The sequence below is a fragment of the Stegostoma tigrinum genome, chromosome 4, assembly GCF_030684315.1.
Source record: "Stegostoma tigrinum isolate sSteTig4 chromosome 4, sSteTig4.hap1, whole genome shotgun sequence".
In the NCBI taxonomy this organism is placed as follows: domain Eukaryota; kingdom Metazoa; phylum Chordata; class Chondrichthyes; order Orectolobiformes; family Stegostomatidae; genus Stegostoma; species Stegostoma tigrinum.
In genome coordinates, this window is record NC_081357.1 from 70,460,676 (window position 1) to 70,486,239 (window position 25,564).

The following is a 25,564-nucleotide window of genomic DNA, read 5'->3' on the forward strand; positions in this document are numbered from 1 at the left end:
GGATGCAGTAGGGGGAGGAGAGATTTTGAAGCTTGTGAAGTCCACGTTGAGACCTTTGGGTTGCAGGGTTCCCAAGTGAAATATGAGGTGCTCTTCCTTCAGCTTTCGGGTGGCATCATTGTGGCACTGGAGGAGTTCTAGGATGGCCATGTCATCCAAGGAGTGGGAGGGGGAGTTGAAGTGGTTTGTGACTGGGAGGTGCAGTCGTTTGTCACAAACCAAATGTAAATGCTCCACAAAGTGATCTCCAACCCTCTGCTTGGTTTCACCGATGTAGAGGAGGCCACATGGGGAACAGTGGATACAATATACTACATTAGCAGATGTGCAGGTGAACATCTGTTTAATGTGGAAGGTTTTCTCAGGGTGTAGGATGGGGTTGACGGGGGAGGTGTAGGGGTAGGTGTAGCACTTCCTGTGGTTTCAGGGAAAAGTGCCGGGTGTGGTGGAGCTTGTAGGGAGTGTGGAGCGGACAAAAGGGTCACAGAGAGAGCAGTCCCTCCAGAAGGCAACCTCCCACTGCCTACAGCCTAAGGGGGTGGCCATGGGTACCCGCATGGGCCCAAGCTATGCCTGCCTCTTTGTAGGATACGTGGAACAATCCCTCTTCAGCAGCTACACTGGCCCTATCCCTCACCTCTTCCTCCGTTACATTGATGACTGTATTGGCACCGCCTCGTGCTCCCACGAGGAGCTCAAACAGTTCATCGACTTTACTAACACCTTCCACACTAACCCTAAGTTCACCTGGAACATGTCCGTTACCTCTCTCTCCTTTCTGAACCTTTCTGTTTCCATCTCTGGCAACCACCTGGAAACTGATATCCATTTCAAGCCAACCGACTCCCACAGCTACCTAGAATACACCTTTTCACACCCACCTTTCTGCAAGAATGCCATCCCCGATTCCCGACGCCTTTGCCTCAGCCGCATCTGCTCCCGACATGAGGCATTCTACTCTCAGACATCCCAGATGTCCTCGTTTTTCAAGGACCACAATTTCCCCCCCACAGAGGTTGAAAATGCCCTCGACTGCATCTCTCGCATTTCCCTCAATTCATCCCTCACACCCTCTCCCGGCAATAACAACACAGACAGAATCCCCCTCATCCTCACGTACCACCCCACCAACGTCTGGATCCAACGCATCATCCTCCAACATTTCCACCACCTGCAATCCGACCCCACTACCAAGGACATTTTTCCCTTCCCACCCTTATCTGCCTTCTGGAGGGACCGCTCTCTCCATGACTCACGCGTCTGCTCCACACTTCCCACTAGCCCCACCACCCCTGGCACTTTTCTCTGCAACTGCAGGAAGTGCCATATCTGTCAGGTTCGTTTCCGGAGACCGTCAGGGACTTGATGCAACAGCCAGACACTGACCTGGCTACAAAAACACAAGCCTTTATTATTTAGCAAGTACAAGCTGTGGAAGATCGCTGTGCTCAACCCGGCACAGAGCGCTGAGTTTCATAAGCGATTTTCCCCGAACAGCGGACAGTCCCCACTTTTTATACTCTATGTATGAATTGACTAATACAAAAATACAATTACTACATTCGGAACATAAAGAGAACAGGATACAGCATTGATCGTTCCTGAAGTGACTGGTAACGGCAGGATGTGTTTTCAAGTCACCGAAGTCTCAGAATGCGATTTCAAGTGGCCAAAGTATCTGGCTGGAACAAAAGGTCACTGACCTGGCCACAGAAGTTTCAGTTCTTTACAAAAGTTTCAACCTCTTACAGAAGTTTCATCCCCTAACAGAATTACAGAAGTTTCACCTTTTACAAGCATTTCCCACCCAATCCTATTCAGGCAGGAAGTTTAAGACAGTTTCCACATACCCCTGTTTAGGAAGATAAGGTGCATAAATATTAATGGGATGTTATCCCATTAACATCTCACACCTACCCCTACACCTCCCCCCTCACCCCGTCCTAGGTCCCAAGAAAACCTTCCACATTAAATAGATGTTCATTGGCACATCTGCTAATGTGGTATATTGTATCCGCTTTTCCCATGTGGCCTCCTCTACATTGGGGAAACCAAAACAAAGCTTGGAGACCGCTTTGTGGAGCATCTACGCTCGGTTTGTGACAAACGACTACACCTCCCAGTTGCGAACCCCTTAAACTCTCCCTCCACTGCTTAGACGACATGTCCATCCTCAGCATCTTCCAGTGCCACGACAATGGCTGCAGGAATAGCACTTCATATTCCGCTTGGGAACCCTGCAGCCCAATGGTCTCAATGTGGACGTCACGTTTCAAAATCTCCCACCCTGACCTCATCCCAAGGCCAGCCCAGCTCGTTCCCCCCCGCCCCAGTTTGACCTGTCCAGTTTCCCTCCCACCTACCTGCCCCTCTCTCCCAACTGACCAACCCCCATCCCAACTCCCTACCTATACTCGCCTTTACTGGTTCCATCCCTGCCTCCTTGACCTGTCCGTCTTCTCTCCACCTATCTGGTCCTCTATCCATCCTCCGTCATTGCCTTTCCCTCTCTCTCCTTATTCCAGAGACCTCTTCCCCTCCTCCATTTCTGCAGAAGGATCCAGACCCGAAACATCAGCTTTCCTGCTCCGCTGATGCTGCCTGACCTGCTGTGGTTGTCCAGCTCTACACCTTGTTATCTCTACTTACAATACCAGGGTATTGCATTTCCAGATACATAGAATGTCTTGATGCTGCTTAAGATTGAGCATAAAAATGAGCCAGAACAAGTTTGGCAGGAATTCTCACATGCTACCTCTATGAGATTGCTGAATTTAGAGCCCAGTAACTGGATGTAAAACTGATTTGCAGGCTGAAAATGAGTCGCTTCCAAAATATTTCCAAGGCTTGCACTCAGCCTTAGTGTTCTGACCCAAATGACACGAGAGTATTCAGAGAGATTTATTAATGATTCAAGAAGCTTCTTTGTTCAAAATGTTCAGACTAGCAAGCTCACAGTGAACAATTAGCTAAAGAAAACTTAGTGCTACAGTTAATATGAATGAACTTATCTTTAAACTAAAAATCTGAAGAGAGAGATTTTAAAAGATTTCCCTTGTTAATAATGGAGACTGTCTGAGGTTGAAAAGGTTGACCATTCAAGCAAGCTAGCAGGCCAGAGTACTACACAGGAATTTCTGACAAACCCTGGTCTAGCACTCTACCAATGTGTTAGCCCTCCAGGGAAATAATACAAGAGCACACACATTCAAGCAAGCTAGCAGGCCAGAGTACTACACAGAAATTTCTGACAAACCCTGGTCTAGCACTCTACCAATGTGTTAGCCCTCCGGGGAAATAATACAAGAGCACACACATCCTATATATGCCCGAAAAGTATATTATAGGGGATTAGTCCCTCAGGTAGAACAGACTTGTGGTGCCTGAGGTAAAATGGAAGACTGTATTAGGGTAGCTACTGAGCATGTGTATGGCAAAGTTTCATAGAATCCCTACAGTGTGGAAACAGGCCCTTTGGCCCAACAAGCCCACACTGTCCCAAAGAGCATCCCACCCAGACCTATCCCCCTAATTCACACATCCCTGAACATTACATGCAATTTAGCATGGCCAATCCACCTAACCTACACATCTTTGGACTGTGGGAAGAAACTGGAGCACCCGGAGGAAACCCATGCAAACATGGGGAGAATGTGCAAACTCCACACAGACAATCACCTGTGGGTGGGATTGAACCCAGGTCCCTGGTGCTGTGAGGCAGCAGGGCTAACCACTGAGCCACCGTGCCACCGCAAGGTAGTTGAAAAGGGGTACCTGTATTTGAACCAGGGACCTCTTGATCTCCAGTCAAACGCTCTGCTACTGACCTATACCCCCTTTCTATGTGTGCACATTCACTGCCACATTTACCTGCAAAACAATAAAATATTTCATCTGCATTGAAGAGGTATGGGACACTCTAATAAAGATAGTATAAAGATAAAGTGATATCAGAGACCAAGGAACTGGGTCTGTATGACATGAGACAATGCATCTCCTCCTATCATCCTATGTTTGTAGTCATGTTCAATCAAGCCTGTAGTTATTCACTCAAAAGAATGCAGCCCTTGCATTACTGTGCTCAATCAATTTCATATCCTTATTGCTGATATCCTACATATCCTTTGAACTTTAGCTTCACTCACAAATCACCTTTCAAATGCCTTTTGGAAGTCAGTGAATATAACAATGCAAATAGCCTATTCAGGCCTCTGGTAAAATGCTTTTCATGAACTTAAAAGCTAAAATTGAACTGTATTATGAATAATTTCCATCAAGTTTTCCTATTGGTGTAACTACTTGGGAGCAGTATTGCTCTAATCATATTTCAGGCAGACATTTTAAAATATTTCAAATCTGTTTCCATAGTTACTTGCAGTACTTATTATTCCTAAAAAGTGGACACAAATAAATGTCACACTGACCTGCTCCCAGTTGTGTTATTTCATCTACGCATCTGGAAATACTTTCCTCTGTAAAACTTGAAACAACATCAAAATTTGCCAGCAGAAAAATCCAAGCCTTTGAGAATTGAAAGAAAACCAGCCATATATTCTTTACTTCTCCTATCAAGACTGAAAAAGTCTGGCCCCTTATAGGGAGACTATTTTTGAACATGTGGGCTGCCATGTTTTTAGTTGATGTTACTATAGACTAGAAATGGCAACCTTTATTTGAAAAGAAATGAAAAACACAATGTGTGTCCTACATGATAATCCTTAATTTATCCATGTTTCTGTCCCCCATTTGTCTGGTGCTTGTTTAGTGTTGCAATAGCTTTAACAAGGAAGATAAAGTACTGTTACAATTCCCAACTGAGAAACTGACATCTGTGTATCCTTCAGGAAGCAAGACAGACACAATTTAAAAAGTGCTTTTCCACAACTAGATGCCATAAGAATCACACAACCATCATTTGTCTTTCAGTTTAGTTGTTACAGTTCAGCTCAGTCAGTCTTTCTAGTGGTGATCATGAGTTTGCATTGTTGTATACACAAGACACTGGTTTGGGTAAAATATTGTAGGCCAGCAATTACTCAAACACTTTGCGTATAAACAACGGCAGACTCTCCAGGGCTTTCTTTTTTGATTTCTTACTGAGTTTGAGTTTTCCAATGCTCACAGTTTCATAAGGCACCATAATTAAAGATCTTGGACATTTTAAGAGGGAGCTACTGGAGATTACTTGCGGAGATGTATTTTTAGCTCCCATGCAATACTGAAAGCAGAAAATAGGCCACAACAGTAATCATTTGGACATGGAAATCTTGTCCCATTTGTGTCACTGGACCATGAGAAACACATCATGTTTAAGCAGGCACTTAGCTCAAGGGTCACTTTTCTTCCATTTTATTTAATGGAATTATTATTCAAACACAACAATCAATAAGTCAATGAATATCACTTGATAGTTATGTTAATTTTTCTTTATGCCTGTTTGGCTTTTGATAGTGATATTAATAAGTTACTAACTTGAATAGGCAATGTTGTGCCTCTTACAGTATATCGGTTATTCTTTTCCTTGCTGTACCAGCCTCAGGTTAAGAATGTGCAAGTCATACTTTTAAAATAATTCATTAAATAAAGCTGTACTAAAGATGTGCGTTGTAAACATGCCAGGTTATTTCAAAGGGGTCAGGCTGAATATGTTATGAACCTATTAACTGCTGTGCCCTCCAAGCCTTAGCACAACAGAAAGCTGTATATGTCTAAACATTACACAATTCATATAAATACTGGATATATTTTAAATGCTTCACAGAAAAACCATGTGATAAAGAATTGATTTATATACCACCTGTCTGAGAAAATGTGTGTGCTACTAGATAGTATGCATGATATTATCTAGTAGACACAAAACTTGACCAAATATTGCCTGCACCCGTACGGATTTGACGTGTATACTGTTTAAGGCTGTCAGTCTCTTTCTGCTCAGCCTTGATAGTCATCAGAAATTTGATCTGATTTGCTGGTTCTGCAAGGTAATGGCCCAGATGTTCTGTCTTCTAGATCACCATCAAACAATCCAAGATGGGCATCAGATCATTTGTGGTTCTACAGGTATCCCAATGCATTGATTCCATGAGAAATTTCCAGGAAGATTGAAGTTCTGATGGGTATGTTCCCTTGATCTCCAAGCCCCTTCAAGAAGTATCTGGTGCTGAGTTGGAATCAGAGATTTCAGACAGTTTCAACATACAGTTGTCGAGTAAAATCTTAATCTAACTGTTTTGGTGACAATAGAACTGCTCTGCAACTGGAATTTCAAGCTTGATACTATCTGGTTCCCTTACACATCCCTGATTCTCCAGACCTGTCGTGACTAGCCTCCAACACCCACCCCTAGACACTACTCAGCTTGACCTCACAAACTTACCTGCACACCCTAACCGTAGCTTACCTACCTATTCCCTACCACCCATTTATCTCACCCATCTACCCATTTACATTCACTGTTTGTGCATACGCTAACTGGAATAAGAAAATGAAAAGCTTTGAGATGTTGCCAGAACATGACAGCTAATGCTGTAAAAAGGGGTCTGGGCCTCTGCACTCATTTTTGGTCTGCTTTTTCCAAGATTTCCCGCACCACAGGAGTTCTGCAAGGTCCTCGATCAGAAGATTGACCAGAAACATTGAAATTAATGTTCTATTGCTCATTGGAAGCTTTTGGCCATCAACATTGTTTTGCTCCATAGGTGTTGGCAGACATATTGAGGATTTCCAGCACTTTCTGTTTTCCTTTTCAGCACAGGAACAGGTCCTTCGGCCCACTAAATCTCTGCCGACCATTATGCCATTCTAAACTAATCCCATCTTGCCTGCACACATAGCCCATTTCCCTCTATTCTCTGCCTGTACAATCACAGTCTCCAAAGCCTCCACATCCTTCCTACAATGTGGCGAGCAGTTCTGCACACACAACTCTAAGTGCCACTTAAATGTTGCTGTAACTGTTTCTACCACCTCCCCTTGCAGAGTGTTCCAGGCACCTGGCATCCCCTGTGTAAAATACCTGTCTCCCAAATCTCCTTTAAACTTCCCCCCACCCTGTCTCACCTTAAACTTATAAAAAACATAGAGTATAGGAGCCTGAGGAGGCCGTTCAGCCCTTCGAGCCTGCTCCACCATTCTTCACAATCATGACTGATTATCTAACTCAATAGCCTAATGCTGCTTTCTCTCCATAACCTCTGATCCCATTTGCCCAAAGTGCTATATCTAGTCCCCTCTTGAATATATTAAATGTTTTGGTGTCAACTACTTCCTGTGACAATGAATTCCACAGGCTCACCACTCTTTGGGTGAAGAAATGACTCCTCATCTCTGTCTTAAATCATCTACCTTGAATCCTCATACTGGGACCCCTGGTTTTGGACACACCCACCATCACGAATATCCTTCCTGCATCTACCCTGTCCAGTCCTATATAAGTCTCTATGAGAACCTCCCTCATTCATCTGGCTCCAAACAATCCCAATCTAGTCAATCTCTCCCCATACATCAGAATGCCAACCCCAGAATCAGCCTGGTAAACCTTTGGTGCAATTCCTTGAGAGCAAGAGCATCCTTACACAGAAAAAGAAACCAAAACTGCACACAATATTCCAGGTGTGGTCTCACCAAGGCCCTTTATAGCTGCAATAACATGTCCCTGCTCCCATACGCCATGCCCCCTACTGTTTGACATTTCCTTATGAGAAAAACATTCTGATTATCCACCTAATCCAAGCCCCTTATAATCTTATATATTGTAATGTTATAATCTTATTTTTCTCTTAGGTCATCTTTCATCCTCCAGTGCTTTACAAAAATCAACCCAAGTTTGCCCAACCTCTCCATGTAGCTAATAGACTCCAATCCAGGCAAAATTCTAGTGAATATCTTCTGTACCTTCTCTGAAGCCTTCACATTTTTCTTAAAATGTGGTGACCAGTTCTTCACACACAACTCCAAATATGGCTGCACCTAAATTTTTATACAGCTGCAACATCACTTGCCAACATTTATACTCAATACCCCGAATAACGAAGGTAATCATGTGCACGCCTTCTTTACCACTTTATCCATTTTCAGGGAGCTATGGACTTAAACCCCACAATTCCTCTGCATGTCAATGTTCTCAAGGGTTCTGTCATTTACTGTACATTTTTCTCTTGCATTTGACCTCCCAAAATACATCATTTCATACTTGTCCAGATTAAATTCCATCTGCCATTCCTCCTTCAAGTTTTCCAATTGATCTATATTCTGCTGTAACCTTGATCAATCTTTCTCACTATCCACAATTCCACCAATTTTCATACTATTTGCTAACATACTAACGAGGCCACCCACAATTTCTTTAAAATCATATATTTCTATATTAAAAATGACAGAAGCTGTGGAACACCACTCGTCACAAACTTCCATTCAGAAAATCTCCACTCCACAACTACCTCTGTTGTCTGTGATCAAACCAATTTCTTATCCATCTTACCAACTCACCATGAATTCCATGTGACATAATCTTCTGGACCAGCCTACCATGAGGGACCTTGTCAAATGCTTTTGTAAAGTTCGTGTAGACAACATGTCATGCTCTATGCTCATTAACCATTTTTATCACTACTTCAAAAATGAGAGACAAAACCTCCCCCCAAACAAAGCCATGCTGACAATCCTTAATAAGGCCATTCCTTTCCAAAAATGAGTAAATCCTATCTTGAAGAGTCTTCTCCAATAATTTCCCTTCCATTGATGTAAGGCTCACCACCTATAACTTCCTGGATTATCCCTGTAGCCCTTCTTAAACAAAGGAACAATATTGGCTATTCTACAGTCTTCTAGGACCTCACCTGTGGCTAAAGAGGATGCAAAGATCTCTGTTAAGGGCTCAGCAATCTCCTCCCTTGCATCCCTCAGTACCTTGAGGTAGATCCCATCAGGTCTTGGCATTGTTTCAACCATAATGCTTTTAAAAACACCCACCAATTCTTCCTTTTTAAGATCGAACTGCCCTCGCATATCGATTTACCTTGAAATAACTGCCCCCAAATTAATTTCTCCAGTTCTTGTTTAAAACTGTTGTAATTAGCCTTCCCCTAATTTAGCACTTTCACCCAACAACAAGACTCATGCTTGACCGTACCTATCATAAAACACACAGGATTATGATCAATGTTCTCAAAATACTTCCCCTCCCAGTGAAACTTTGATCTCCTGGTCAGGCCTATTCCCCAGTACAAGCTCTATTATGGCCCCTTCACTAAATTGTTATCAACATACTGTTTCAAGAAACCATTCTGGGTGCACCTATAAAATTTTCCCTCACCTAAACCCAATTGGAGAGAGATGACTGCTGGTGGTTTAACCCAAGGGTCACCATGCCTCAGGTGAGGGATTTAAGTGAAGAATCCTCCATGGTATCCTCAACCAGTGCAAGAATTGTACCCATGCTGTTAGCATTATACAATGTTGTAAACCAGCCACCAAGCCAACAGAGGTCAATTAACCAATTATTCTTAGAACAAATTTTTGCTAAATATTGTCATCTGCTGACCTCCTGACTTATATCATTCTTTCCTTCTCTTTTTCTTCCTTAACTATATGCACAGAGAACTTAAACATATTTCAGGTATCGACTTTTATAACATTTTACATGAAAAATTGTTGCTGCTGTCTCATTTTTTTTTCTAATTTTTTTTGGTTTTGTTTGAAATGCTTGCTTTCTCTGTCTGCTATAGAATCTTAAATTGTGTCCTAATGAAGGGATCTCTTATCAGGTTTCTCTGTTCTTTCATACTGCTAAAGCATTACTTCTTTGTGATGTTTCAGCCAAACATGTAATCCTTATCAGTCAGAATTTTACTGCATCTGGTGAAGGATTATATGAATTATGAATTATCCTCTACACTCACTTTAGTCAGACTTACCCAAACCTCTGTTGGATTACAAGGCATAAGTAGCAGTCTAGCTTTTTCAAAAAGACCTGCATGATTATCAGTTTAGAACTAATGTTTAACTCAGTAGTGAAGTAAATAATTGCAATGTTCAACTACTTAGACGAGATCGATCCCAGCTTTAGTCACAGAACTATGTTGAGGTAGCATCCCCACATTCAGAAAATAAACATCAGTGCAGCATTACCATTCATGCTCTATATGCCTTCTCAAAAGATCAATCTGTCCAGGGACCTATTTCTCACAGGTGAGACTAGTTGTGAGCATCAGCAGCTTATTTAATAGTGAGACCAGTTATCCATCTTGGTCTCTTCACAGCCATTGTCAGACCCAAAATGATTTTTTTCCTCAGTTCAGCCAAATGGTATTTGCTATTATATTACTTGTTGGAAAGTAGAATGAATTGTCATATACATAGATTAAGTCCTCTTACATCCAGATTCCATTGACATATAATTTCAGGGTGAGCCACTGTACAGCACAAATGAGCTTGTCTGATTAAAATACAATTGTTTTTCAGCATTTTTAACAAGTTTATGAAAATGGTAAAAATAGATTATTGTAGTTTTGTGCAAATACGATCACTGACAATCCAATTTGACTACACATGACAGCCTTGCAAACTGGAAGAGGATGTGACTGATCCTCAACAACTCCATGGAGTGCCTACTGCAGTTGCCTTTCCTCTGTAGAATGCTGGGAGCTGCAGTTTGACATGGAATGTCATACAGAAGAAGGAAAACAACAAACTTAGAATCTTATGCTTCTGTCATTATATTCTTCACTGTATTCTTCGTAATACTTTTCTTTTGCTTGTCTATAATATAGCCTGCCTCCTAAATGCACATACGCTGTTATGTCAACCATCAGGTTTCGTTCCCACTGTGATCTTTCTAACTTCACCTTCCTAATTGCCCAAGCTCCAAATGTCAGTATCCAAAAGCTTGCAACATTAAGTTGCAATTGGAATCTATTCCTTGCTGAAATATGGATGCACATTTTTAGTAACATAAGGTTCTTTTCAAGGCTTAGCATTGATGGGCAGTCAGTATGCAGCAGATTGAAAGGCAATATTTTGTAGAAAGTATGTTTGACTCAGATAGGCAGATGTAGCCTGAATAAAGAATTTTTGGAATGTTTTCAGGGTAGTTTATTGGAATAGCACATTCCAGCAAGAGACAACTGGCTATTTTCAAGAGAGATAGGATTAATTAATAATCTCTTAAGAGCAGTGATCATAACATGATTGAAAATTACGTTCAGTTTGAGGCATATGTCAGAGAATATTTATAAAATTTAAATCAGAGCAATTATGAAGGCACAAAAGCAGGCTTACCTAAGCTAAATTGGTAAATTGGGTGAAAGGGTAGGAGAATACAAAGGCAGTACAGGATATTTAGGAGGATATTTCAGAATATACACAATAGATGCATTCCAAAGAGTAAGCAAAGGATGGACCAAGCATCTGTGGTTACCTAGAAAGGTTGAAGACTCTATCAAATTTAAGGCAAAAAGCACATAACTGTGCAAAGATAGATTTTTGCAAAACATCAGTCTTCACTTTAAAGAATGTAAGTGACATCCTAGAAGCAGCTATAAATTGAGAACTGGAAGGGAAGGAACAATTCATGAGAATTATGACCACAATTCATTGAGTAAGTTAATGGAACTGCAAGCTGACAAGTGTCATGTGGATTTCACCTTGTGTCTTAAAATAAGCAAGTAGTGAAATAATGTGTCGATTTATTTTTCCAAAATTTCCTATTTTTAGGAAGGTCCCATTAGATTAGAAGATAACTAATTTAACTCCATTATTCAAAGAGTGAGACCAATACAGAAAACTACAAGACACTTACTTTAACAAATCTCATCTGATAAATATTGGAAGCTTTTGGTTAAATAAATTATCATAGGGCACTTGGATACTATTTTTATTGTTCACGGGCTGTGGCTGTCACTGGTTGGTGCAGCATTTGTTACCTATTCCGAGCTGCACTTGAGAAGCTGGTGGTGAGCTGCCTTCATGAACTGCTGCAGTCCACGTACTGCAAGTAGACCCACAATGTCATTTGGGAAGGAGTTTCAGGATTTTGACCCAGTGACGCTGATCAAGCAATGATAAATTTCAAAGTCAGGATGGTGACTGGAACTTGGAAGAGAACTTGTAGGCATTGGTGTTCCTAAGCATCTGCCCATGTGTTCTAGGCAATGATGGTCATGTATTTGGAAAGTACTGTCTATGGAGAGTCCAGGTGAATATTTGCAGATGGTACACACTGCTGCTACTGAACATCATGGTTGAGAAAATGAAGCAGTGCCAATCAAGTGGGGTACTTCTTCTGAATAGTGTCAAGCTTCTCTAGTTTTGTCGGAACTCATCCAAGAACGTAGGGTATATTCCACCAATTCTCCTGACTTGTGACTGGACTTTAGGGAGATGAGAGCTAAGTTACTTGCTGCAGAATTCCTAGTCTCAGATCTGCTCACGTAACCACTGTATTTGTATGGTGAGTCCAGTTCAGTTTCTGGTCAATAGTAAGCCCCACTGGATGTTGATAACTGCCGATGTCAGTGATGGTAATGCCATTGATTGTCAAGGGACAATGCTTAGATTCTTTCCTGCAGGATTCGGTCACTGTCTGACACTTTGTGGCACAAATGTTACTTGCCCCCAAATCTGGATATTGTCCAGATGTAGCTGCATTTGGATGAGAACTACTTCAGTATCTGAGGAGCCACAAATGATGCTGAACATTGTGCAATCATCTCCGAACATCCACACTTCTGACTTTATGATGGGGGGAAGATCATTGCAGTTAAAAATGATTAGGCCTAGGACACTACTCTGAGGAATTCTCGCAAAGGTGTGCTGGAGCTGGGGTGACTTAATTCCAACATCTACAACTATCTTCTTTTGTGCTATGTATGACTCCAACCAGCAGAGAATTTTCCCCTTGATTCCTGTTTACTCGAGTTTTGCCAAGGCTCCTTGATGCCACACTTAGTCAAATGCAAACTTGATGTCACCTCAACTCTGGAATTCAGCTCTTTTGCCCATGTTTGAATCAAGGCTGGTCAAGAGCTAAGTGATTCTGGCGGAATCCAAACTGAGCATCAGTGAGCAGGTAAAATCAAAATACTGCATACAATGGAAATTGGAAATAGAAACAGAAAGTACTGGAGAAACTCAGCATGTTTGGCATGATGATAAGGAGATATGTGTTCTATCAGAGGGCTGATAATCTTCTGAATTCTTGGCCCCAAAAAGCAGTTAGTGGCAGGCTCACTGAATATGTTCACATCTGTGTTGTTCATTTTATTGATCAACAGGCAGTTAAGAGTATTAGGAATGCAGGCAGGGAAGTGAAGCAAGGGCACAGTTAGTTTTCTCATTAGCTAAATGACTGGAGGAGCAGAGGTCAAATGATCTACTCCTGTTCCAAATTCCTGTGTTCAGATGTTCTTGTGTTCTTATGTTCAATATTCACCTTTAGGTAGGCACAACACTTTAAATCCCTGTTGCAGCCTGTTAAGTGCTGCTGATGTTTCAAATATTTCTGTCCCACACTTACATCAGATCCATATTTCAAGTCAAGAGCATACAGAAAATGACTTTCTCATTTTTGTCCTCCCTCTCATCAGCTCTCTCCTTTGCCTAATTTAAAAAACAACAATATGAAAAAAATTGTAAGGCATTAGAAACAGTGATCTGATGAGATTGCACTGTCATTGATAACCTGTCTGTACCACTGCACAGTTTCTCTTTAACAACAGATATGAGATGCATGACATAGTTACCTTGAAATTTGTACATGCTATTCCCATTTTTTAGGTGTAAAACCGCAGCAAGAATTCCAATTTAGCACTGAATCAGCCTGTGTCTGATCTACACAGCCACTGGGAAAACTGCTAAATTTTTTGGCTCCTTTTTTTAAGGCCATAACCTACAAAAAATATTAGGCACTATGCACATATTCATGAGGAGTTCTTGTTGATTGAACCATTCAGAAAAATTGATCTTTTTTTCAATTCATTCAGGAGAGGTTGGTGTTACTGGCTAGGGTAGCATTTATGGCACATCCCTAATTACCCAGAGGTCAGTTCAGCTCACCCCCACCTCCCAAACCTGTTCTTCCTCTCACCTATCCCCTCCTCCCACCTCAAGCCGCACCTCTATCCCCTACACCCTAACCTCATCCGGCTCTCCTGACCTGTCCGTCTTCCCCGGACTGGCCTATCCCCTCCCTATCTCCCCACCTATATTCACCTCTACAGGCTCCATCCCTGCCCCTTTAACTTGCCTGTCTCCTCTCCACCTATTTTTTCCTCTAACCACCTTCGATTCACCTCCCCCCTCCCTATTTACTTCAGAACCCTCTCCCCATGCCCCTTTTCTGACGAAGGGTCTCTGCCCGAAACATCGGCTTTTGTGCTCCTAAGATGCTGCTTGGCCTGCTGTGTTCATCCAGCTCCACACTTTGTTATCTCAGAGTTAATGACATTGCTTTTGGTCTGGAACCACACATAGGCCAGACCCAGTAAGGATGATAGACTGCCTTTGATAAAGGGCATTAGTGAACCAGAGGGGTTTCTTTTTAACAACAATCAACAGTGATTGCACAGTCACCATTAGACTAGTTTTTCATTTCACCACCAGTTAGAGTGCCATTTGAATCCATTAGCCTGGACATCTAGATAGCCAGTCCAATGACACTACACTACTGCCATCCCCCATTGCTCCCATCAGCCGTACACCTCAATGCATATTTTCTTTTCCATTTTTAAGTAAAACCTGTGTGGGTGAGGAGAATGCAGTGCAGCCCCAACTCAGGAGTCCTCAGGTTCATCCAATTCACCTCTTTGTCACCATCGCCCAATCCAAATGGCTTCATGGAACATGCTTGATGATACCTACTAATGAGGCTGGTAGCTAAAGCCCCAAGGAAGCACAATCAGCAAATGGTATGATTTGTAGAGGACATTGCTCTCAATAGATATTGTTGTTGGTCCATTACCTCATCTGGAAGACCGTTAAACTCCTGAATTACTTTCCTGTTGAAATAAACACTTCTTCGTAGCACCCTGGATTTCTAAATGAGCTGGAAATAGTTTCTTCTTTGCAGTATTCTGAATGCTTAGACCAGGCAGTTTCTTCTTCTTAACTGGGTCCCAGATCAAAAGATATCATTCTAGCTTCCAGAAAATCATAGGCAGCTTACCTCCCTTGGATATTGGGTCAAGCTAAATGTGTTTGTGGTTGATTGACTGGGGAATTTTTTTTTCAGGACTGCCAGTCATGTCTTAATAAATTTCTGCTCACCCAGAACTCTCTCTATCACAGGCATTGATGTTTCTGCTTTAGAAGACAGATGATTGAACATTTCCAGCAGTCCTGTGATGCCTGCGAATTCGCCTCCATTGAAATTGGTAGACAGCTCTCGTATGCTAATACAACTGATCTCACTTCATTCTTTTCTTCTGTTTGGATTCTGCCATGAGTGTAGGAAGCCCAATGAGATCTTTTAATTGTTGGCCCTTCACTGAATGCCTAATAACAGTTTCTTCCTGGGACCTATTTTTTGCTTCTGAATTCTCTGGGAGGTTGTTGATCGCTTTCAAATTTTCTAGTGAATTTGAGTCAAGAAATGCATGCAGGCTCAAAAGTAAAGTTGTTTACACATTTCAATTCTCTTATGTTTGATGTGTTGTACTGTAATTGATAGCATCTTATGCTCCTGAAAGTTATTCCACCTGTACCAAGTAGCCTTATCTCTGTATGCTGTAGCTTTTTCAGTCATGGTTACTGATTTTCTGGACAGTCCACTTGCCCTTGTATCAAGCAGAAAAACAATAGAACGTTCGTTGATATCAATATGTTTTGTCATTTCTGACTTGTCTTGATTAGCTAGCTCCCCAAGCAGTGCATTGAGTATCCTTTCAATTAAGGTAGGTTGTAAAATGCAAGTATCATTTGTAATAGTATTGGGTGTTTTACTCTGTAGACCTCTTTACAAATGTGATTACCAGCAATTCTGAAACCATTTCTTACTTCTGCACATCTTCTGGAAAAGACCAAGAGTATTGCAAAAATAGCATTCCTTAGTAATCGCTGGATATTGTCCGAGTGTCCTTGTTATCCTGTAGCACAGACACTGGCTTTTATATCAGCAATTTGGCTTGTTCTGTGTGGCTTGTCATGTGCCTCTTTAGAGTTTCCTTAACCTATGAAATTAGGAGACACTGTTGCCCTACACCCTTGGGTAACATTGGTCTTCTCATATCAGGATATGTTTCTGAATTTTTCCTGTTTCTACTTGCAGCAATTTCAAGAGTTTTGTCCCCAAAATATTCCTTAGACTGTAAGTTTCATCAAAAAATTCTGATACAGTTTAGATCCCTATGAATGTTAATTTCACAGCGCCATATTCATAGTTTTCCACTAATCTGAAGAGGTCATTAATGAAATCATTTACAGATTCCACTGGAAGTTGATTTTCATTTTAAGCCTTGCTCAGTCCAGAATTTGATGTGTCCTTAAATTGAAATAACTATCAAAGCTTTAGGATACCTTCTAAAGTATCTGTACTATTTTGAACTAAATTTGATGTTTTACCTGGTGTTATGACTCTGACAGGAGGAGTGACTGATAATCGATTCCCACTACTTCTACAGTTGCTGGTGCAACTGTTTTGATTGAATCAGCAACATGGTCAATTTGTTTCTGTTTTGTACTACAATCCAGAATAAAAGAAATGTCCACCAGGGTTCTTTAATTAACACAAAAATAACTTGTCTGTTATGAGCAAATGTATTCTTACAACAATCGGTAACTTAGACTGGTGTATATAATCAACACCAATATGGATAACAACTAATTTGCAGAATTAAGCTGTATCCCATTAAGCCCAAACACACATTTGTTGAACCCACACCACTGCAATCCCGAGATAATTTCCCAGGTAACCTCCCTTATACCTTGTGGTATTTGATCTTTCTACCAGTTTGCGATGCTGAATAATAGTAGTTTGAGGTTGTCCACTTTCACCAATTGCCCTTTTCATGGCTTTGTCTTAGACCAATCTAGTCACCAGTGGTAAAGGATACAGAAGTGACACTGTCCTTTGATAACAACAGTTTTGTTGTATGATAGCACCAAGAACAATTATATATCATCAGGCATAATTACTTGGACCTTAATTTCCAGCCAGCTGCTCCCACCAAAAGTGAAATTACAATCCATTGCCTCCAGTCACAACTTTTGTGTGACATCAGTAGAATTGGTGGAGACAACATATCTGGAAAATTAACCACTTCAGAACCAAGTTTAAACTTTATGGCCTTGGGTTGAATGAACAAAAATGCCTCATAATTGTTTTTTTTCCGTCATCCTAATTTACTACTAAACTATCACAAACTAACATTTTCTCTTCTGCAAAGCTATTGTGCGGCAATCTGATAGTGATTATAGCTGTTAATATGTGCCAATTCAACAGAAATTAATCATAGAATTCCTACAGTGTGGAACCATATAATTCAGCCAATCAAGTCCGCATTGATTCTCCAAAGAGCATCTCACTGCCCTACCCTGTCACCCTGCATTTCCCATGTCTAAACTACCTAGCCAGCACATCCCTGGACACTATGGACAATTTAGCATGGCCAATCCACCTAACCTGCATATCTTTGGACTGTAGGAGAAAAACGGAGCATCCAGAGGAAACCCATGCAGACATGGAGAGAATGTACAAACTCCATGCAGACAGTCACCTGATGGTGGAATCAAACCAGATTCCTCGCACTGAGAAGCAGCATTGCTAACCAATGATCCCACCATGCTGCCTTATAGAAACTGATGTTATACTTTGAAGCAGTTATCAGCAGATGCTTTGGAGTCAACATAACAGAGCTCCAGGATATTGGCGACACAGGTCAAATAAATTTAACTCTAACTCTTTATCTACCCTATGTGCGTCTGTCAGTATTTATACTTTACAAAATTCGCAAAATCTGTTTGCGAATGTTCATTAAGTACTTAGACAAAAAAGCAGGTTGAGTTTATTATTTTATATATTAAGTACCCCCCCCCGCATAAAAAATTTAATTGAGTATTTAGTGAAATAGAATGGAATTACAAATAATCCACTTTGAGCAAAACATTCTAAAGAAAATATTGTACATATAAAATCCTAAAAATGTTACTGGTTTAGGTACCTGGGCCTCCAATGTGACTGGAAGGAATGTAAGCAAGAAACTGAATAGCCAGACATAGGTAGACAAAAACACAAATGACCAGATTTATCTGTGTTCAGAGTCAACTCCCTGCATCTTCCAAGGAAAATATTTATTTGATCTCCTAGATTGCCATGGCTATTTGCACCATTCAGTATATTTCTAATGATTGTATATTCCCACTTATGACCAATCTGCCCATCCTACTCATTTATATCTACTTTTACAATTCTTCTCATCTATTTGCTCAAATTCCTATTAGGTTACTCTTAAATTTCAAGAGTGTAATTACTGCAGTTATACACAGGGAACAAAATTGAAACAGAGATAGTAAGAACTGCAGATGCTGGAGAATCTGAGATAGAAGGGTTTCTGAGGAAGGGTCTAGGCCCGAAACGTCAGCCTTCATGCTCCTCTGATGCTGCTGTGTTCATCCAGCTCTACTCCTTGCTATAACAAAATTGAAACACATGGTTTGCTCCTTTCAAGCTGTTTCCAATCTGAGCAACATCTACGTTTATTCTGAATCATCAATCCATTTTCTATCAATGTTGTTTAAATTTCTTAACGTACCATAAAACTGAATTGTGTTTATCAGCTTTCTGAGACATTTTACCAAATGATTCCTGTAATACATGCATACCCACATTTTATGGATTCCCTTTATCAGATTACACTTAGATTCAACAAATTTATAGGAGGAGTTGATTCATTCAACCATGCCATTGGCCCTTCAATAAAGCTGTCCAATTAACAGGGAGCAAAGAAATGGTGGAGGAATGGAATAGGAACTTTGCTTCAATTTTCACAGTGGAAGATACTGGTAGTATATTCAAATTTCAAGAGAGTTGGGCCAAAGGTGATTGTAATGCTGATTGTTAAAGAAAAGGGGCTGGGTAAGCTGAAAGGTCTGCAGGCAGATAAATAAACCTGGATCAGATGGACTATATCCCAGAGTTCAGAAGGAGGTAGCTGAGGAGATTGTGGAGGCATTGGTGGTGATCTTCCAGGAATCACTAGAGTCAAAGAGTGTCCAGGAGGACTTGAAAATGGCTAATGTAAGATCCCTTTAAGAAGGGAGGAAAACAGGTGTCAGGAAGCTATAAGCTTGTTGGCTTAACCTTGGCTTTTGGTAAGAGTTCTTTATTAAGGATGAGATTGCAGGGTGCCTGGAAGTACATGGTTTAAAAAGGGTGGAGTCATTATGGCTTTGTCAATTAAAGTCATGCCAGACCAATCTGTTTGAATTCTTTCAGGAGGTAATGAACAAGTTAGATAAAAGAGAATCAGAGCATGTGATCTATTTTGATTTTCAAAAGGACATTGACAAGGCGCCACACAAGAAGCTACTAAATAAGAGTCTAACATATTAAGAGGAAAGCACTGGCATGAATAGAGGATTGGCTGACTGGCAGAAGGCAAAGAGTAGGGATAAAGGTATCTTTTTCAGAAAGGCAGCCAGTGACTTGTGGAGCTCTGCAGGGGTCAGTGTTGGGACCACAACTATTCACATTTTACATCAAATATTTGGCTGGAGGAACTGAGGGCATTGTTGCTAAGTTTGCAGGTGGCACAAAGATTAGTGGAAGGACATGTGGTATTGAGGAAGTGGGGTGATGCAGAAGAATTTGGATATGTTAGGCAAGTGGGTAAAGTAGGGGGTAGTGGAACATAATGTGGCAAAGTGTGAGTTTGAACATTTTCAGATAGAGTCATTAACTATTTTCTAAACAGAAAAAATGATTCAGAAATCTGAAACTCAGTGGGATTTGGGATTCCTAGTATAGGACTCACTTAAGGTTAACATGCAGGTTCAGTTGGTGGTTAAGAAGGCAATTGCAATGTTGGCATTCATTTCAAGAGGGCTAGAAAACAAGAGCAGAGGTATACTACTGAGATTATATAAGGGGCTGATCAAACTGCATTTTGAGTATTGTAATAATTTTGGGTGCCATATCTATGAAAGACGTGATGTTGGAGGATGTCTGAAGGACGTTTCTAAGAATGATCCCGGGATGACGGTCTCGTCATATGAGGAGTGATTGAGGATTCTGGATCTGTACTCAGTTGAGTTCTATTGGATAGGGATGTAGGTGGTGTGATCTGATTGAAACTTACAGAATATTAAGAGTCCTGGATAGAGTAGATGTGGAGAAGATGTTTTCACTAGTAGGAGAGGCCAGGGTTTGGGAGCACAGCCTCAGGGCGAAGGGGGCGACCCTTTATAAGTGAGATAAGAAGGAATATCTTCAGCCAGAGAGTCTATGGAACTCGTTGCCACAGACGGCATTGGAGGCTGTCATTGTGTATTTGAGATAGAGATAGATAGGTCCTTGATTAGTAAGGGGATCTAGTATTACAAGGAGAAGGCAGGAAATTGGGGTTGGGAAACATAGCAGCAGTGTTTGAATGACGGAGCAGTCTTGGTGGGCCAAATGGCCCAATTCTGTTCGTATATCTTATTGTCTTTTGATCTTATAGCTTATAATCCACCATCTCTTTTCCTTGCAGTGCTTTCAATGTTTCTGTTCAAGTATTTATCCAATCTGTTTTTGGGAGTTATTGAATTTGCTACCATTGGACTTTCTGGCAGTCTATTCAGATCACTATCATTTGCTGTATGAAAAGAATGTTTCCTCATGGCACCTCTTGTTCATTTGTTAATTACTTTAAACCTCTATCCTTTGGTCACCAACTTCCTTCCGTTGTTAAGTTTCTCCTTATTTATTCAAAAAGCATAATTTAAACATCTGTATCAACTATCTTCTTAAAGTCATCTGTTTTAAGGTGAGTAATTCCAGTTTTCCCAGTTTTTCCACTGAAGTGACCCATTCCTGGTGCCAGCCTAATAAATCCTCTGGGCATTCTCCAATTTCTTGACATCCTTCCTAAGAGTGATGTTCAAAACTAAATACTCTAGTTCAACTGAGGCTTAATCAGTGTTTTATAAAGGTTCAGAATAATGTTTTCTGTGCATTACCAAAGCCAAGGATCCCCAATGCCACTTTTAAAACAGGTTTCTCTACTTGTTTCATTAAAACTTGCAGCGTGTCAGTTCAACAATGCTATCATTTATTTTTCATTAAGGATTTTCTATTCTACACTAAACACAACCATGATTTGGACTCCCTATTTGAAATGTTCAATAACCGCCACATTAGTTATTATACCCTGATTATCTCCTTGAGCTAAATCAAGCTTAAATTCTTTCCTTGTTGAACTTCAGGCCCTATCAACTTGAAAATCACTGATGGATGGTTCCAAAAGGAATTGTTCAATTTGAACGTATGCATGACATTTATTCCAATCAATCTCAAGATGTTTAAATTTATCCACCATTGTTGCCCTAGTAGTCTTGCATATAACTCTGAATGGCCTGAAAATGCTACCTCTATATCATGTCCATTGTTGATAATATCTGTGAAATATGAGGCAGAAAGAAAAACTGAGGAAGGAGAATTGATAAAAATTGTAAAGAAGAAGATGCTAAAGTCTGAATCAACTTGAGGCTACTGTACTTTTTCAGCTGCTATGGTGATTGATGTCTAATGATTTAATTATAATTAACTCTAGAATCATGTTGATTCTGAAGTCCTGTAATTAAGTATATTAATCATCATCCATTACTCAATTTTTATTTTTAACTTATTGTGATTTTTTTATCATTTTAACCAGGTATGAATTTTAATAGCTCAAATAAATCAGCTTGTAACATTTTCTTTCCAGTTTTCTTCTGGTTACTCAGCAGCCTCTCAAGCTCTGATAAGTTAAGCTATTACAGGTAATTAATTTCTGAGGACATCTGAGCATTAAAGGTCAATTTATTGACCACAAAACTTTTTGAAACACTAAATCAAGAACCTTCATTCACATGTAATAACAATTTTCCTTCACATCCCAGTAAACGCATTGGAAAAACTGCAATAAAAGCTAGTGCTTTTGATGATAAAGGCAAATGGAACATCGAAATCATCCAGCAATAGAACCAATGATTTCTCCTCATACTGTGCCTTCTGGATCCCATCTGGAAGACCATTTCACATATTGCCCTGTCTGTAGGAAAGTTTTTTGGCACCTGACTCTTCCCCACAGGATACACATAGTGGCAATTGGGCTTTCCTTTTGAACCTTTTTTTTGTCAACCTAAACCAGAGAAGTTCACAGTTCCCCTACACAATCTCAATTTTTTTTCTCTCTCTAAGATGTACGTCACTGTGATTCTATTTTCATGCATCCTTCATCATAAGGAATGCAATCAGGCACATATACAGAGAATATAAAGGCAACAGGTCCATCAGCAAAACAAAAAGGTTTATTGGCATAAAAGGCAGATAGATCATCTCTGTGTGGGACAGGATATGCGTGCTGAGGATAGTTCACAAGAACAAAGATAGTTGGAGCAATTGCAACAATTATCGGGGCATCTCTCTGTTGATCCTTGAGAAGAAAAGTACTTGCCTGTATTGTCCTTGTTATTCTGCAGATTTCGGCTCAACACATTTACCTTGAATGATGATTTCGAAGATCTACAATTGACATAACAATATCAATCCAGTAGCTGCAAAAGGAATTTTGTGAAGAAAAGAGACCACCATACGTTGCAATCACCAATCTCATCAAAGTATCCAACCAGCAAGCAGAGGCAGTATTTTAAGATGCTGGAGAAAATTGGCTACTTGCTCAATATGTTGTCCTTCTTCCATCTCAAACTGGTGGGTAAGGTTAGTGATGTCAGGGCAATGTGGGAAAATTTCAAGTGTTGCAGTGGGTTTGAAAAAAAACGACTTGCAGTCTGGCATCAACATTCTTGGCATAGTCTTCTCCATGTTGCTTTCATATATCTTCAGATCATCTAAGATTCTTTTATTACATATCAGCTCAGATGGCAAATGGTTCAGCTTCACTCATCTGAAATGCACCAAGTCCACTTCAGAGATTTGATTCTGCTGATAATGCTGCTCAAACATTCCATACCAAGGAACAGTGTTGCTGAAAATGCATAGACTCACTCACACCTGCAAAGAGATTTGTTCAGCCTTAGAATCAAGAAGACAGACATCATGGTATGAGATGAAAAAGAAGGGTCTGGAGGTTCAGAACAAAACATGGACACAAAATATTAAGATAACAAAGTGTGAAGCTGGGTGAACACAGCAGGCCAAGCAGCATCTCAGGAGCACAAAAGCTGACGTTTCGGGACTAGACCCTTCACCAGAGAGGGGGATGGGGAGAGGGTTCTGACATAAATAAGGAGAGAGGGAGAGGCGGACCGAAGATGGAGAGAAAAGACGATAGGTGGAGAGGAGAGTATAGATGGGGAGGTAGGGAGTGGATAGGTCAGTCCAGGGAGGACTGACAGGTCAAGGAGGCGGGATGAGGTTAGTAGGTAGGAAATGGAGGTGCAGCTTAGGTGGGAGGAGGGGATAGGTGAGAGGTGGGCAGGTTTTGGGATGCAGTGTGGGGAGGGGACGAGCAGGTCTGGCTTTGGGATGCAGTGGGGGAGGGGGAGATTTTGAAGCTGGTGAAGTCCACATTGATACCATTGGGCTGCAGGGTTCCCAAGCAGAATATGAGTTGCTGTTCCTGCAACCTTTGGGTGGCATCATTGTGGCACTGCAGGAGACCCATGATGGTCATGTTGTCTAAGGAATGAGAGGGGAAGTTAAAATGGTTCACGACTGGGAGGTGCAGTTGTTTATTGCGAACCGAGCAGAGGTGTTCTGCAAAGCGGTCCTCAAGCCTCCACTTGGTTTCCCCAATGTAGAGGAAGCCACACTGGGTACAGTGGATACAGTATACCACATTGGCAGATGTGCAGGTGAACATCGGCTTAATATGCACCTTAAAATTCACCTGCACATATAGGAAAATCTCAAAATACAGTTGGAAAGGGCAAAAAAAATCCATTACAGCCTCAAATGGCAGGGAAACCTTCATTACAACATCACAGGTCAGGAATTCTCCATTCGGCTTGGAATGGCAGGAAAACCATTGACACAGCTGCGAAATGCGAGAAAATATCTATTACAACCGCAGATGGCAGGAAAACCTTCATTACAGTGTCGAAGAAAAGGAAAAACACCATTGAAGACAGGAAAACCTCCACCATGTCAGCAAAGCATGGGAAAATCTTCTGTACAGCACAAAGTGTGCATAACCATCAGTACTGCCAAATAAAAATGACAAGAGAAACTGTATCGCCAGGGAGTCTAATTTTAGAGGTGGGGCAAATAGAACACAAAAGTGGACAGCCTGGATGAAATAATTCTTCAGCTTTTGAATACCTTCCAACCACTGAGAGAAGTCGAACAAATAATGTATACATCTGTACACAATTTGAAAGTGATAGCATTTCTCCTCAAAGACTAACTATCAGGCAAATTCAGAGGTAATGACAGCCTTTGATGAATGTTTCAACCTCAGAACCAATAAAATTCTTGAAAAAGCCAGATTTAACAAAACAGTGAAATCTATAGTTGACACTTGTAATGAGCTACACAGGCCAGTGGGGGGCTGTGACTACGCTGAATCGATGTCAGAGTTCATAAGAGACCAGATTGGTGCAGGTGTTACTTAGGTTTCTTTGCTAGATTTATTACTGTCCAAGGAAGACCTAATTCTGGAGAAAGTTGTTCAGATGGTGAGTGAAATGGAAACCTGCAAGTGAAGCAGATTAATCCTAAGAGGCAAAGGTAAAACTTGCCACAAAAGACCTGTGGAATTCATTATTTCACAAAGGGATCGCACGACAAGCCAATGCAGTGTGTAGGGCAGACATGGAACACGAAAAGACCACGCCAACATTGAGTATGAAGAATGTTCACAGGTATAAACAATACCTAGCTTTAAAAACCAATGGCTTTTATTGCCAGAAAGTGGGTTACTTTCAGAAAACAAGTGAAAATAGGACACAGCCATAGAAAAGTAAAAGACCACAGCCACAGAAAGAGAGAAATGAAGTAGAACATAAGATGAACTTGAGAAAACACAGTGTGAAGTCCTGAAACGTCAACTCACCTGCTCCTGTGATGCTGCTTGGCCTGCTGTCTTCACCCAGCTTCACACCGTGTTATCTCAGATTCTCCAGCATCGGCAATTCCTACTATCTCTGTAAGATGAACTTGTTGTTTTTCCTGGGGATATCAGTGACCCAGACCAAGTACTTTAGCATGCAGGCGTTTATATCAATGACCATCTAACAAATGTCAAGTTAGACAGAGGAACAAGTGTCACAATATTATCAGTCAGCATGCCTTGAGTGTGACAAAGAACTGTTTTCAACCAACAGGAGATCAACCAGGGACATAGACTTAACATTAAAGGTATGCCATAAGCAACTCTGTGAATAGAGGGCCCCAACTACAGGAAGATCTAAGATAACAAAGTGTGGAGCT